General features: G+C 40.5%; 1 non-coding gene across 1 annotated transcript; it reads right to left on the bottom strand.

The window, feature by feature from the left end:
• Positions 1–4,719: 4,719 nt before the first annotated feature.
• trnag-ucc lies at positions 4,720–4,791 on the bottom strand. Its single transcript has one exon. It is a non-coding gene; the product is annotated as a tRNA-Gly (tRNA).
• Between the last annotated feature and the right edge of the window lie 8,874 nt (positions 4,792–13,665).

Genomic DNA, 13,665 nt, shown 5'->3' on the forward strand with positions numbered 1-13,665 from the left:
AATGTACTAATACTTAATAAATTGAAAGCACTAATATGTTACATATGCCTATTGACTTGTATTCCTACGTTCAGTTACTAACGTTACCTTAACTGCACTTCTTGGTCGCTGTCCTGCCTCTCTGGTGAAGGTGAACTGAACAACGTGTTACATTCCGCTGGCACTTGGCTTGTGGTGCGTTCAGGTGATCCTCGTGAAATAGGAAATTCCCCGTTTGCCATCATTTGGACACAAACAGCCATCCACTTGTAAACAATGAGGACTGAGGAGGATCTCTCGATGTAAATAATATAGTACTGGCATTCGTTGTTTACATCTTTTAGTGGATATTGTCATTGATCCAGCTTCTGACAAACACATGGTAAGTAAAGTCACATATTTCATGACTTTATGAGAGATGACAAACACCACATGGATGCACATTCCAGGTTTTTCTTCTTTCAGTGCCAATGAGAAGCAGAGTAGGGGCGGGTCTTCGCATCATTAAATAATGCAGCAAGCGCCAAATTCGCACACACCTCTGAGAGCAATCGTTATAGTCGTCCACATCTGATGAAGTGTGTGAAAATTCAAGTCAAAGATATTGTGATATTTTTTTTTGTTATCCATATCGCTCAGCCATACTTGGTGTGTTAAGCTGTTCATGTTTAAATGTGTAATGTGGCATGGATTGTTTGAACATGTGTGGTGTGATAAATGCACCATAATCTCAGAAATTAAGATATTGTTCTTTGTCCAGTATTGCTTATGCCATAGATCAGTGATTCTCAAACTTTTTTCAATAATGTACCCCCTTTGAAAAAAAATGCAGCCATTTACCCCCTGATCAGCGCAAAAACAATTTGTTAGGGAAGAAATGCCTATATAAAGAGGTACGGTGCTGCACCATCGGTGTCTGATTTATTAAAACAACAACCTTGTAACTGAGAAACACTTAAATGCTACATTTCAAATGTTTACAATCCATCACTAAATGCATGGCAAACCAATTTTAACATCATGCAATAACACTAAGACGACATTAGTTGCATTGAACTGATCTTTTTAATAAGTTGTACTTACAATGTAGTGAAACATGGGCTTGTGCTTCACTGAGGATCTTTGTCATGCTGACAGGGAGGCCACTGCAGTTATTACACTTCGCGTTTTAAAATATGTGTAACTCTGTTAATATAAATGCTCAAACTTCCTTACTTTTCCTAAAATTGGTATTTATTTATTTTTTCAATTAACATAAAAATAAATCTCACGTACCCCCTGCAGTACTCCAACGTACCCCTAGGGGTCCGCGTACCCCCATTTGAGAACCACTGCCATAGATAATAAGAGACCAGATAACAGGGGAAAGAGACGTTGCTTGAAGGAAGAGGGAGGGGGTACTGAGTAGCTGGCAGCCCCTCCCAACAGTGTCCTCACTGCTCAGGGACCCCCACCATGTTACCAGTTCCAGGGCAGTAACAGAGTAGAGATTGCACACCTACCTCAAGAGTCAATGTCATGCATATTATCAGTTATTCTGGTCCATATCCTTTAGGAGAGTGTGTTATGATGATTATCAGTTCATTTTTTGATTATCATTAAAATAGATGTTAATTCTTGTTTGAATTGTGTCTTTTACTGTCTTTACCAGCTGGGAAAATAACTTATGTTAACCACAGAGCTGATGCTTGAAATTAATTTGTTTTCTTCTTGCCATACTAGTGCTTAAAATAAGGCTTTTTAGCCTTGAATTGGATGTTTTATAGACAGGTCCCTTGTTTCTAGTTAAACATAACTAAAATAAAGACAAAGTTGCTTATCAAGACAAGGCAAGTAACATTTACTTGAATTAAGTCAAAAATATTCCATAGAAAGCACTAGATAAGCTATTTAAACTCAAATCAAGCCAAACTAGATTTAGAATCTAAATGTAAGATTATTACACTTGGTTAGATCTGCAGTTTTTGCAGTGTGGAAGGCAGCTATGCTCACCACTATACCACCATCGCTACACAAAAGTATTTTCATTGCATAGTTGCCTATTTCTCCGACCGTTGATACTAAATGTACTAAAAGTCACCACTTTACCACCATTGCTTTGGTTAAGAGGTTTTTTGCCGGTTTCATCAGACTGGATTCTCATGCATCAAAGTTCAGTATAGAAGTAGAAGAAACACTGCGATGGCTGGGAATCGAACCCTGGTCAACTGCTTGGAAGGCAGCTATGCTCACCACTATACCACCATCACAAGCTTCTATATTGCATTGTTGCCAATTTCAAAGGTTTATGCCAAAAGTAAACATGGATTTAAAATTATGCATACTGCTGAATTGCTGTGAATGTGTATTTGCCGGTCTTCCCTATTACAATGTTTAGCCAAACACCCTATTTTGAACCATCATTCTGGCTTCTCAAGCATCAAAGTTTAGTATAGAAGAAACAACTGCAATGGCAGGGAATCGAACCCAGGTCAACTGCTTGGAAGGCAGCTATGCTCACCCCTATACCACCATCGCTACACAAAAAGTATTTTCATTGCATAGTTGCCTATATCTCCGACCGTTGATACTAAATGTACTAAAAGTCACCACTATACCACCATTGCTTTGGTTAAAACCAGTTAAGCCCGAAGGTCCCCCCAGTGGACCCCTCCCACAGTTTTTTTTCTCTCACATGTCTCAGGGCTTCTTAACATTTATGAAACTATTAATGTTTCATACCCTTTTAAAGGTAAGAAACTCCGCTAACTGACAATAAGAACAATTGTTAGCTAAAAAAAACACAAGAGTAATACCAAGCCTTTGAATTAGCATTGAGCGAAAAAATGCTAACTAATGCTAACGCTTTTTTACACACAACACACGGTAGAAATGCCCTTATTACTATCTTAACTGCACAAACAAGATATACGATTTAAAGCTGAGACTCCACAGATTCCACAAATGTAATGTCATCTGTAAGACCTCGAATTCCTGGAGCTATCAGCCAGAAAAGAGAAAGTAAACAACATCCGGTTCCAAAAATATTACAATAATTACGTCTTGCCTTTTTTGATTTGTGATCAAAAGTTGTGTTCAACGGAATAAAAACGCATCTCAAGGTTAATCCAATGGCTTTGTGTCAAGTAGAATTTTTTACTGATAATCAATCATCATATTTATGGCAATATACTCGGTATAAAGTATTGCCGTCCAGGCTTGCACTTTCAGATATGCTTCGTTTGCTTCTCTATTACGTCCGCTATGGTAATATTTACGTAGATTTGGGAACTGCCCATCGATTCTATTGGTTCTGATGGTTAAGAAAAAGGTGTAAATCACACGAATCGACCAATGGGTTCCAGAGATATGGTCCTGCGTAAAGTATAAAGAATGCCAGCCAGCGTAACAACATTACGAAGCCGACTTCATTTATTGTTTACAATTTAACGAAGCAGGAAATGCAGCAGGACCCAGAGCGCACGGAGCACAGAGCGGACAGCAGATACCGGAATTGCAGTTGTATTGCTTATAGATTATCAGAACATTTCAAAGGGGACACAGCCACATTGGATATTAATCTATGGATTAACTACATCATCGTTTTTATCGTTTTAATGCCATTGAAGACCAGTTTAGACCAGACAAAGAGGAAGGTAAGTCATTGTTAGCCTAGCGCATGTTAGTACCACTTGTTTTGATGTACGTTTTTGTTGATAACGTCGCGAGTTTGTATATTTCAGTGTTGAGGTGGGCACCGTTAGATTCTGTGTCTCCTTGCGATCATAAACGATGTGTTGGATGTGCAGCTAGGATAAGTAATATGGTCCTGCGTAAGCGAGGAGTGATTTTCGGTGCAGTAATAGGTTAGCATTTTTAGCTCGGGGCTAATTCAGAGGATAACAGAGTAGGCATATGTTTTATTTTATTTTTATTTTATTATTTTTTTCACAACAGTTGTATTTGGATGGAATCAATACCTATAGTGATAATTCAAAGTAATACAATTATTTTTACAGGGAAAAAGTTCAAATGGAACCGATGGTTCCCCAATTACCCAGAGGTGACTTTATTTTTCTAAATCTCTCTAAAAAGGTCAAATGTCACTTGTTTTGCATCAATCTTGATACAGGGTACTTATTATATGTTATAGTTTGGATTCCTAAAACTTTTAGTCTACTAACCCATCATGCAAGGGTAGTTTTGACTGTAAGTAAAGTTTTTGTTTTAGGTGGACATTATAATTTACATGTTTTTACTATGTTCCATCTGAATTTACTGTAAAATAAAAACATCTATATTGATTCTGACACTTCTACATCCAACTCACAGATGTAACCTTGCTTTGAGAAAAATAATTATTAATTTACCCCTTTTAGAAGTGAATATATATCATTTGTTGTGTTAGTGGCATTTTCGAGCCTGAATCCTGAAAAACAGGCTCAGGGCTTAACTGGTTAAGAGGTTTTTGTCCGGTTTCATCAGACTGGATTATCATGCATCAAAGCTCAGTATAGAAGTAACAACTGCGATGGCTGGGAATCAAACCCAGGTCAACTGCTTGGAAGGCAGCTATGCTCACCACTATACCACCATCGCTATACAAAAAGTATTTTCATTGCATATATGCCTATTTCTCCGACCGTTGATACTACATTTACTAAAAGTCACCACTATACCACCATTGCTTGGGTTAAGAGGTTTTTTGCCGGTTTCATCAGACTGGATTATCATGCATCAAAGTTCAGTATAAGTAACAACTGCGATGGCTGGGACTCGAACCCAGGTCAACTGCTTGGAAGGCAGCTATGCTCACCACTATACCACCATCGCTACACAAAAAGTATCTTCATGTTTTCATTGCATATATGCCTATTTCTCCGACCGTTGATACTACATTTACTAAAGGTCACCACTATACCACCATTGCTTCGGTTAAGAGGTTTTTTGCCGGTTTCATCAGACTGGATTCTCATGCATCAAAGTTCAGTATAGAAGTAACAACTGCTAAGGCTGGGAATCGAACCCAGGTCAACTGCTTGGAAGGCATTTATGCTCACCACTTTACCACCATCGCAAGACAAAAGCTTTTTCATTGCACAGTTTCCAATTTCTCCGAAAGGGTTTATGCCAAAAGCAATCCTGCATTTAAAATGAAGCATACTGCTGAATTGTTGGAAAAAAGATTTTGACGGTGTTCCCTTTTACAATTTTTAGCCAAAGACCCTATTTTGAACCATCATTCTGGCTTCTCATGCATCAAAGTTTAGTATAGAAGAAACAACTGCGATGGCAGGGAATCGAACCTAGGTCAACTGCTTGGAAGGCAGCTATGCTCACCACTATACCACCATCGCTACACAAAAACTATTTTCATTGCATAGTTGCCTATTTCTCCGACCATTGATACTAAATGTAATAAAAGTCACCACTATACCACCATTGCTTTGGTTAAGAGGTTTTTGTCTAGTTTCATCATTCTGGCTTCTCATGCATCAAAGTTCAGTATAGAATAAACAACTGCGATGGCTGGGAATCAAACCCAGGTCAACTGCTTGGAAGGCAGCTATGCTCACCACTATACCACCATCGCTACACAAAAAGTATTTTCATTGCATATATGCCTATTTCTCCGACCGTTGATACTAAATGTACTAAAATTCACCACTATACCACCATTGATTTGGTTAAGAGGTTTTTGTCCGGTTTCATCAGACTGGATTCTCATGCATCAAAGTTCAGTATAGAAGTAACAACTGCGATGTCTGGGAATCGAACCCAGGTCAACTGCTTGGAAGGCAGCTATGCTCACCACTATACCACCATCACAAGCTTCTGCATTGCATTGTTGCCAATTTCAAAGGTTTATGCCAAAAGTAAACATGGATTTAAAATTATGAATACTGCTGAATTGCTGGGAATGTGTATTTGCCGGTCTTCCTTATTACAATGTTTAGCCAAAGACCCTATTTTGAACCATCATTCTGGCTTCTCATGCATCAAAGTTCAGTATCACAAGCTACTGCATTGCATTGTTGCCAATTTCAAAGGTTTATGCCAAAAGTAAACATGGATTTAAAATGAAGCATACTGCTGAATTGTTAGGAAAAAGATTTTAACGGTGTTCCCTTTTACAATTTTTAGCCAACGACGAACCCAGGTCAACTGCTTGGAAGGCAGCTATGCTCACCACTTTATCACCATCGCTATTGTTATGGAAATCTAAGACCCAACACACTGGAGAGTACAAGTCAGAGTGATCAAAAACAAATAAATAGTGAATCAGACAGAGTTGTCTTTCTGGTTATTTATTTGAAGCTTCAAATACATAGATACAATAAAATAAAGACACAGGTTCCACAGAGTATATGATAGTCTGCAGGAGTGTGCGCAGATATAATAGGAAAGCAAAGCTTATATACAGCAAAGAGTGGGAAGTGCAGAAATCTGTCTTCACACGGTCATATTGTTATTAGACACCTGTCCTTGAGCTGTAGAAGTTCTCGTGTGACTTTGTGTGAGTCTCAACCCATTAGCCAAAACAGCTGTGAGGCCTTGAAGCGCTTGGGAATAAACCCACAGTAGAGTAAAATAAGAAAACAGCACATCTCAGGAAACATATAAGGATATAATAAAAATGTCCACTACATTCTCCCCTTTTGATCATACTTGATCATTAAAAAAAACCCTAATGACAGGATAGACTGAACACATCAATGAATACACTTCATCGCTGGTTTAAGTAAACACATCACAAATATATCATAGAAAACTGGCTGTTTTTGTGGAGGACAGACTCCAATATAATGTAAGCATAAGAGGAGAGTACACTCGATTCACATGATTATATTGATTATATTGTAGTGTCGGAATCAGACTCTTCTGATTCTAGCTGGTCTATCTCACTGTGGCGCAAAGGATTGTCGTGTAATGGAATAGCAGTATACTGAACGAAAGCTGAGGATACCATGCTGGAAACGCACTTCTTCAGTATTGGGATAATCAAACAGGTACAACTGATTAATAGGCCGAAAATGATCGTCAGGGTTGTAACTATCCTAGCCAGCTATGCTTCCCACCCGCCCGATGTAAGTCAGGACCACCAGTCCCAGCCACCTGCGTTGGATATGTCATCCGCTTTCATGTCGGCTAACAGGTTGTTAAGATGCAGCACGGTGTCAGTGATGTTCTTGGTGGCATCGGGAATGTAAGTGCAACAGGAGTCACCGATCATATGACACAGGTCAAGAGCAAATTGGTGCTGCATGAGCATGTTCCTCGAGGCTATTATGAATGGGGGAAATGCCTGGAAGCCTTGCGTCGTCTCGTAAGTGAGGTTCTCTAGCCGAACGTGTAAGGTATGGGCAGTGTTTACTGTACCCCACCATGGGAACAGGCCGCCAATGAATTTAGCTCCAGCGGACGTCAGATCTCTTTTTACCTTGTGGTGGTCGTGGTGTTGGAACTCTGGGTAATGATGTGTCGTGTACATTAAGGACGTGAGGACAGTGACTGCTGGATTCAAATCCACTAGAGTGCATGTACCTATCCAGAGGGGAGCCAGAACTTGATAGAGCTTGTCGCCGCACAACCAAACGTAATCTCGTGGCGCGCTAAACCCAGCATCACTGGGCCAGGCCAGTTGGAGGGAAATATGGTTAACATCAGGGAATGCTACGTTAGAAAGGATTCTTACAGGGGCACCGAATATGCGACAATACGACATATTGTAAGCACCGTAACTGCACGTGTTCCATAGGATACGAGTACAACCAGTAGTAGTGCCTAGGAAAAAATAAGGTGGTGTAAGAGACGTTTTGTGGTACACTCTCTGGATGCAGAGGCTGTGTTTCATCCCTCTCAAATGGCTGGGGTGCACATGGCTGACATGCTGTATGCTGACCATGGATACATAAAATATAGGACTAGTCCTAACACAACTATCATGGCAAGTATGCAGAGGAACCATTTTATGATTGTCCAGGCTCTCCAGTAGTATCCACATTGCTCACGGTTGCGTTGTTGCCTTTCCAGGCGAGCCCTCATCACGAGGGGGAAATGCTCCATGGGGTGTGTGTGTGTATTCCCTTGGTCGATTTTGTGACACGGACAGTCAGACTCCGCACACCGGTAACACAAACGAGGAACCAGAGAGCATATGGAACCGCTCAGCTGGCACTCGCTCGTGACACCTTGTGTGTAGTGTGTTTTGGTGTATGTAGTGCAAGTGTGGTGCTGTTGGTGACTAGGACACGTCACTTGTTGTCGTCTTCCGTTGGTGACTAGGACACGTCACTTGTTGTCGTCTGCTTCCGTTGGTGACTAGGACACGTCACTTGTTGTCGTCTACTTCTACCGTTTCTCCTTTCCTGTGACTACGACCTTGCAGTGGCTGGCGTGGACCCACGTAGCTCTCTCGGCGACCTTGACCGCTGTCTGGGTGACGAGAAGCACCTGGTAGGGACCTTGCCAACGATTGGATTTCCAGCTCTTTCTCCGGAAATCCTTGACCAGCACGAAGTCGCCGGGTTGGAGATGGTGAAGTGGACCAGTGGCAGTCGCTAAAGTGGATGACAGGTTAACACAATAGGACAACATAGCATCCTCACACAAAGTTGTGGAGGGAAGAGGACATGCTGGAGCCTTGAGTCCAATCTGTGGAGGAGCCCCAAAAAGGATTTCAAATGGGCTGAGTTGACTCCGTGTTCTTTTCCGCATCCGCATGTACATCAGCACAATGGGCAGAGCTTGTGTCCATGACAGACCTGTGTCTGTACAGCATTTTGCTAGTTTGTTTTTGATTGTGCCGTTCTCTCTTTCCACCCCACCCCCACTCTGTGGATGATAAGCACAATGCTTTCTGATGTCCATGCCCATGTATTCTCCTATCTGCGTAATGGCCTCATTAGCAAAATGTGAACCGTTGTTCTAATTCAAAGGTTGTCGCTAGAAATGTTGTCTGGTAGTCCCCATCTAGTAATGATTTCCCTCAGTAGTGCCTTTGCCACAGTATTTGCTGTCTGTGCTTTTACTGGGAAAGCTTCAACCCATTTGGACCACATGCCAACCACCACCAGACAGTGCTTCTTACCCTCTGATGGGCTAAGCTCAATGAAATCCAGCATTAGGTGCTCAAACGGCCTGGTGGGAGGTGGATGTGCTCCGGGTCCTGTAACCTTTACTGGTCTACCATAATTTTGCATAATGCAAATTAGGCATGCTTCACAGTGTTTTTGAGCTGTTACTGTGAACCCCCTTGTGAACCACTCCTGATTGATAGACTCTAACATCCCCCCTTTTGACACATGGTCTAACCCATGTGTCAACTTAGCAAGATGAGGGAAGAAATGTCTTGGGAGACATGGATTGGAATTTGGACCAACCCAGATGCTGGAGGTTGGGTCAAAAGCAGCCCCAGCAGCCTTCCACTGAGCCTTCTCAACTGGTGTAGCTAGCTGCTGCATGGAAGTCAGTGACGACATTTTGTCAGTGAAGGAGGAGACAGGGATTTTAACAAATGATTGTGCGTGAGGTGCGAGAGGAATCAGAGCAGCTGCCTTTGCGGCTGAGTCAGCAGCTAAATTAGCGGACCCAATTTCTTAGGGAAACTGGGTCTGTGCTGCGTGTGCGGCACATTTACAGACTGCAACTTCAGATGGGAGCAGAATGGCGTCTAGTAAGCCTGCAACCAGTACATGGTTAAGTACTGGTTTGCCATCAGATTTCAGAAATGTGTCTACACTTCCAAATAGCCCCAAAATCGTGTAGCCTACTACCCCAAAAGCATAGCGTGAGTCAGTGTAAATAGTCACGGTTTTGCCTTCTGCAAACGTGCAGTTAGTGCGATCAGCTCTGCTGCTTGTGCTGAGAGGTGACATGGAAGTGGTCCAGAACGGAGTACAGCAGAATCTGAAACAACAGAAAAACCCACCCGATTAGTGCCCCCTTGGTCGCGAGAGGCAGACCCATCAACATACAAAATGAGGTCAGCGTTGGTCAGAGGAACGTCTTTTAAGTCCGGTCTAGGTGTGCACACCATGAGAAGTTCGGCAACACAGTCGTGTTCGTCACCTTCAGGCAAAGGTCAATAAGAGGGTTCTTACACCTTTTCCAAAGTCAAATTCAAGCACTTTTCAAGCATTTTCAAGGTGCATTTTCAAGCTTTTCAAGTATCCTACAGCTGTTGTAAATTACATATTTATATGCACATACTCAAATGATTATTTCCCTACCTCACATTAACTCAGATGTTCTTTATGCTATAAACAACCAAATGTGTGTTTCGTGATAGCATTCTACACGAGGATGAAAAATTAAAGAAAAGAAAAGTTTAATATTTCAAAATGAGTGATCTGTACGTCTAAAAACGAATTCAGGCGACCTTTCACCTCCACTTAATTAAATGCACTGGTTGCAAGATAAAAATGTGAGTTAATTGATTTAGATAAACAGTTTAAGTTGCAACATTAATTTATAAGTTGTGTTGACGTAATAATGTTGGTAATTACATCAACTTAATATTGTGTGTCATTTGAACTCTGATTTCTGCATTAATTGACTTCAAACTAAATTCAAGTTGAAGTAAGTAATGCAATTGGCTTGATAACTTAATTGTTCTACACCTTGAGTTAAGGATTTCAAGTCCACTCCCACTTAAGATGCCTGGACAATTTCCCACAGTTAAGACAAATAGAAATATACAAAGGACATTTTAAGGTGAGTGTCATCTTTTGTCATTCAAATACAACTTGAAATTCAAACTCTCCTGATTGAAACATCATGTGTTGAAATAAACAACTGCAATTCAAAAATAAAAAGTGAATTGCCTAATATTTTTGTTGTGGAATCAATTAATTTCTTTCTTTAAAGGCAAAACATGGAAAAGCTAAGGAAAAAAAACCCCTATTGAATACAATATTATTTGGAGCAACTTAATTTACAAATGGCTGTCAACTTAAAAACATCTGTCCATGTTCAACATGTGGTAATTAAGTATACACAACTTCAGATTACATTTAAATCATACGGTAAAACAAGTTGGAACGTTTGGAGTAATCAACTTAAAAACTTGTGTTTATGCTACCAATTATTAAGTAAGTGGTAATTGAAAACACCTGATTGTAGAGGAAACGCCTTCTCCCCTTTCTCAAATAACTTTGTTGCTTTAACAAAATTTCATTAGAAGTTGTCTTAACTCAATAACCATCGATGCAACCTATTGCCTTGATTTTCTTTGTTAAGCCAAGCATTTGTTTTTAGAGTGTACGTAGACTGGGCCTCCCATATAACCTGGCTGAGCCGATATAAAAACAATCAGCCAAATAACTTTTCAATACATTATTGATTACTATTCTTTTAGGTACTTTTAGGTTGGCAGTGAACATAAGTCAGAGGTACATGGTGTACTTTTCCTCCACTACATGTATTTAATACCTTTAGTTACTTCACAGATGTGGATGAATGATGTGAAATCTAATCAAGTGTTAAATCAGACTTTAGTTCCACCTGGAGTAAATCCTCAAGCTACCCTGCAGTATACAAAGTCATTCAAACTAGCTGCACCTTCACCAGCTTTGAGAACACTTTCATGATCAATCATTATAAAACATATCATATATATTATTCTGAAATGGACCAATCTGCACAACGAATACTTTTACTGTATTATATTTTGATAATACTTTTCTACTTCTTCTTGAGGAACATTTTGAATGCAGGACTTTTACTGTAACAGAGTATTCCTACACTCTGGTACTTCTACTTTTACTCAAGTACAAGACCTGAGTACTTCTACTTTGACTCAAGTATCTGAGCACCTATAATTTCACTAAAAGATCTGAGTACTTATTCCACCTCTGGTAGGGTATTAGTCTGAATTGTAGCTACAAAATCACGCAGAGCTGCATAAAAATAGACTCACAACTCACAAGTGGAAAATAATATTTACCAATGTGTACAATGATTTGTAGGTAATTTTGACTACTCAAGACACCTGACTTATACAAAGGAAGACTGTGTTCATTCTACAATTACATGGGATTAAAGCAACATGTAGTTTTACTTGTATAATACTGCCATTTTGTATAAAAGACAGTTTGTTTTCATCTGTTTTCGAATAAACAAAGTATTGGCTTTCAGAATATTAAACTTGTAACGGCATAATCACAAGCAGAGAACGGACTAATGTAACATCACAGCAAGCATAACAACAGCCGTGTGTTATGAACACATACGCAAGAATGACATCATCTGTCGCTTAGTGACAGGTTTTGGCAGAGCAGCCAATGATGCAATACGCTTATCTGAAAGCGCTTTTCTCCTCTCCTGAAATGACATGACTCAAAAATGTAACTGTTCTTTGTACATATTGGAGTTTTGACAAACTGGCCTTCGGCTGCGAGGTATTTTAACAAGGAAATGGTATCAGCTCCACACTGTTCTGGAGAGAGGCCAACCTTTCACACAATGCCTGGTTGTACACAGTAGGAGATTCACACGGAATAATGACCCCTTGTTTAAGCAGAGAGGTAAACACTGGCCGAATGCCATCAACAGCTTCACGTTTTAATGTGTACGGGGGTTGATTTGAACGGAACGTGGACATTAACCCTACGTCATATCTGTGAGCTGCCCTATCTGTGAGCTGCCCAGAGTGAGTATGGCACATCTGAAAGCGCGGCAGGAAGCTCAGAGATATGAGAATTACCTCATCATCATCAACCAACAGCAATGTGAGCAGAACGGCTACGTTCGTGCACATTTTCATTTTATCCACGTCGGTGACATAGAGTACATGACATATTCTGTGTGTGTAGGTGCCCAATCAGTGACTGACTCCCAATCTTTAACGATTGGACCCAAATCACTCTATCTATCAGTGGGGCCCCTGGCTAGTGAAATGTGTGGACCGCCCCTGGGATTTGACACAGTTTGTGTTGTGTGGGTGAGTGCAACAGGAACCAGCTGCGCAGCAAACTCCAATACATAGTTTTAAGTATGAGCTCATCATTCACACATTCTAACAGGAAAACTCTCATCATAGCATTTACACGGATCATCAACAACATTAACACGTATAATGCAAATGAGAAGCCTCCATGAACACAGCAGGTGGAAAAACACGTTGATCAGTCAAACGCAACAACGCCTGAGAATCAGGATATGTCAGCAGCCATTTGATAAACATTCACCAGTTCTTTATCATCAAATGCCAGTTTTTTGAACAATCGTAGGAGATGGCTGCCGGACTTTTAAGACCCTCATTTGTGGAAAAATGAGGTCTAAGCCGAACCGGAGAATCAGATCTCTGCCCAGAAAATGTATTGGACAGACAGATGATAAAAGAAAACAGTTTTTTACTGATGTGGGAAATGGATGACTATCATCACCGTTATCTCTACTGTGAAGTGATACACAAACTTCTCCTTTACAGTCACCCCAGCCGCTCCTATTGAGTGCTTAAATCTACCACTAAATTTGCAATCAGGCAAATCTGCCCTTTTTACCACAGAATGTGTAACCCCAGAATCAACCAAAAAAATGGAACATCAACACCCATGACAGCCAAAGTCAGTGTGGGACATTTCTCAAATGCTGTTTCACTGTCATATTTCAAATATATATACCCTCTTTAACCACAGACATGTCTTCTACATTTTCCAATTACTCAATAGCATGATGTGTGTGTGTGTGTGTCACTTCCCTGGT

The sequence above is a fragment of the Gymnodraco acuticeps genome, unplaced genomic scaffold (assembly GCF_902827175.1).
Source record: "Gymnodraco acuticeps unplaced genomic scaffold, fGymAcu1.1, whole genome shotgun sequence".
In the NCBI taxonomy this organism is placed as follows: Eukaryota; Metazoa; Chordata; class Actinopteri; order Perciformes; family Bathydraconidae; genus Gymnodraco; species Gymnodraco acuticeps.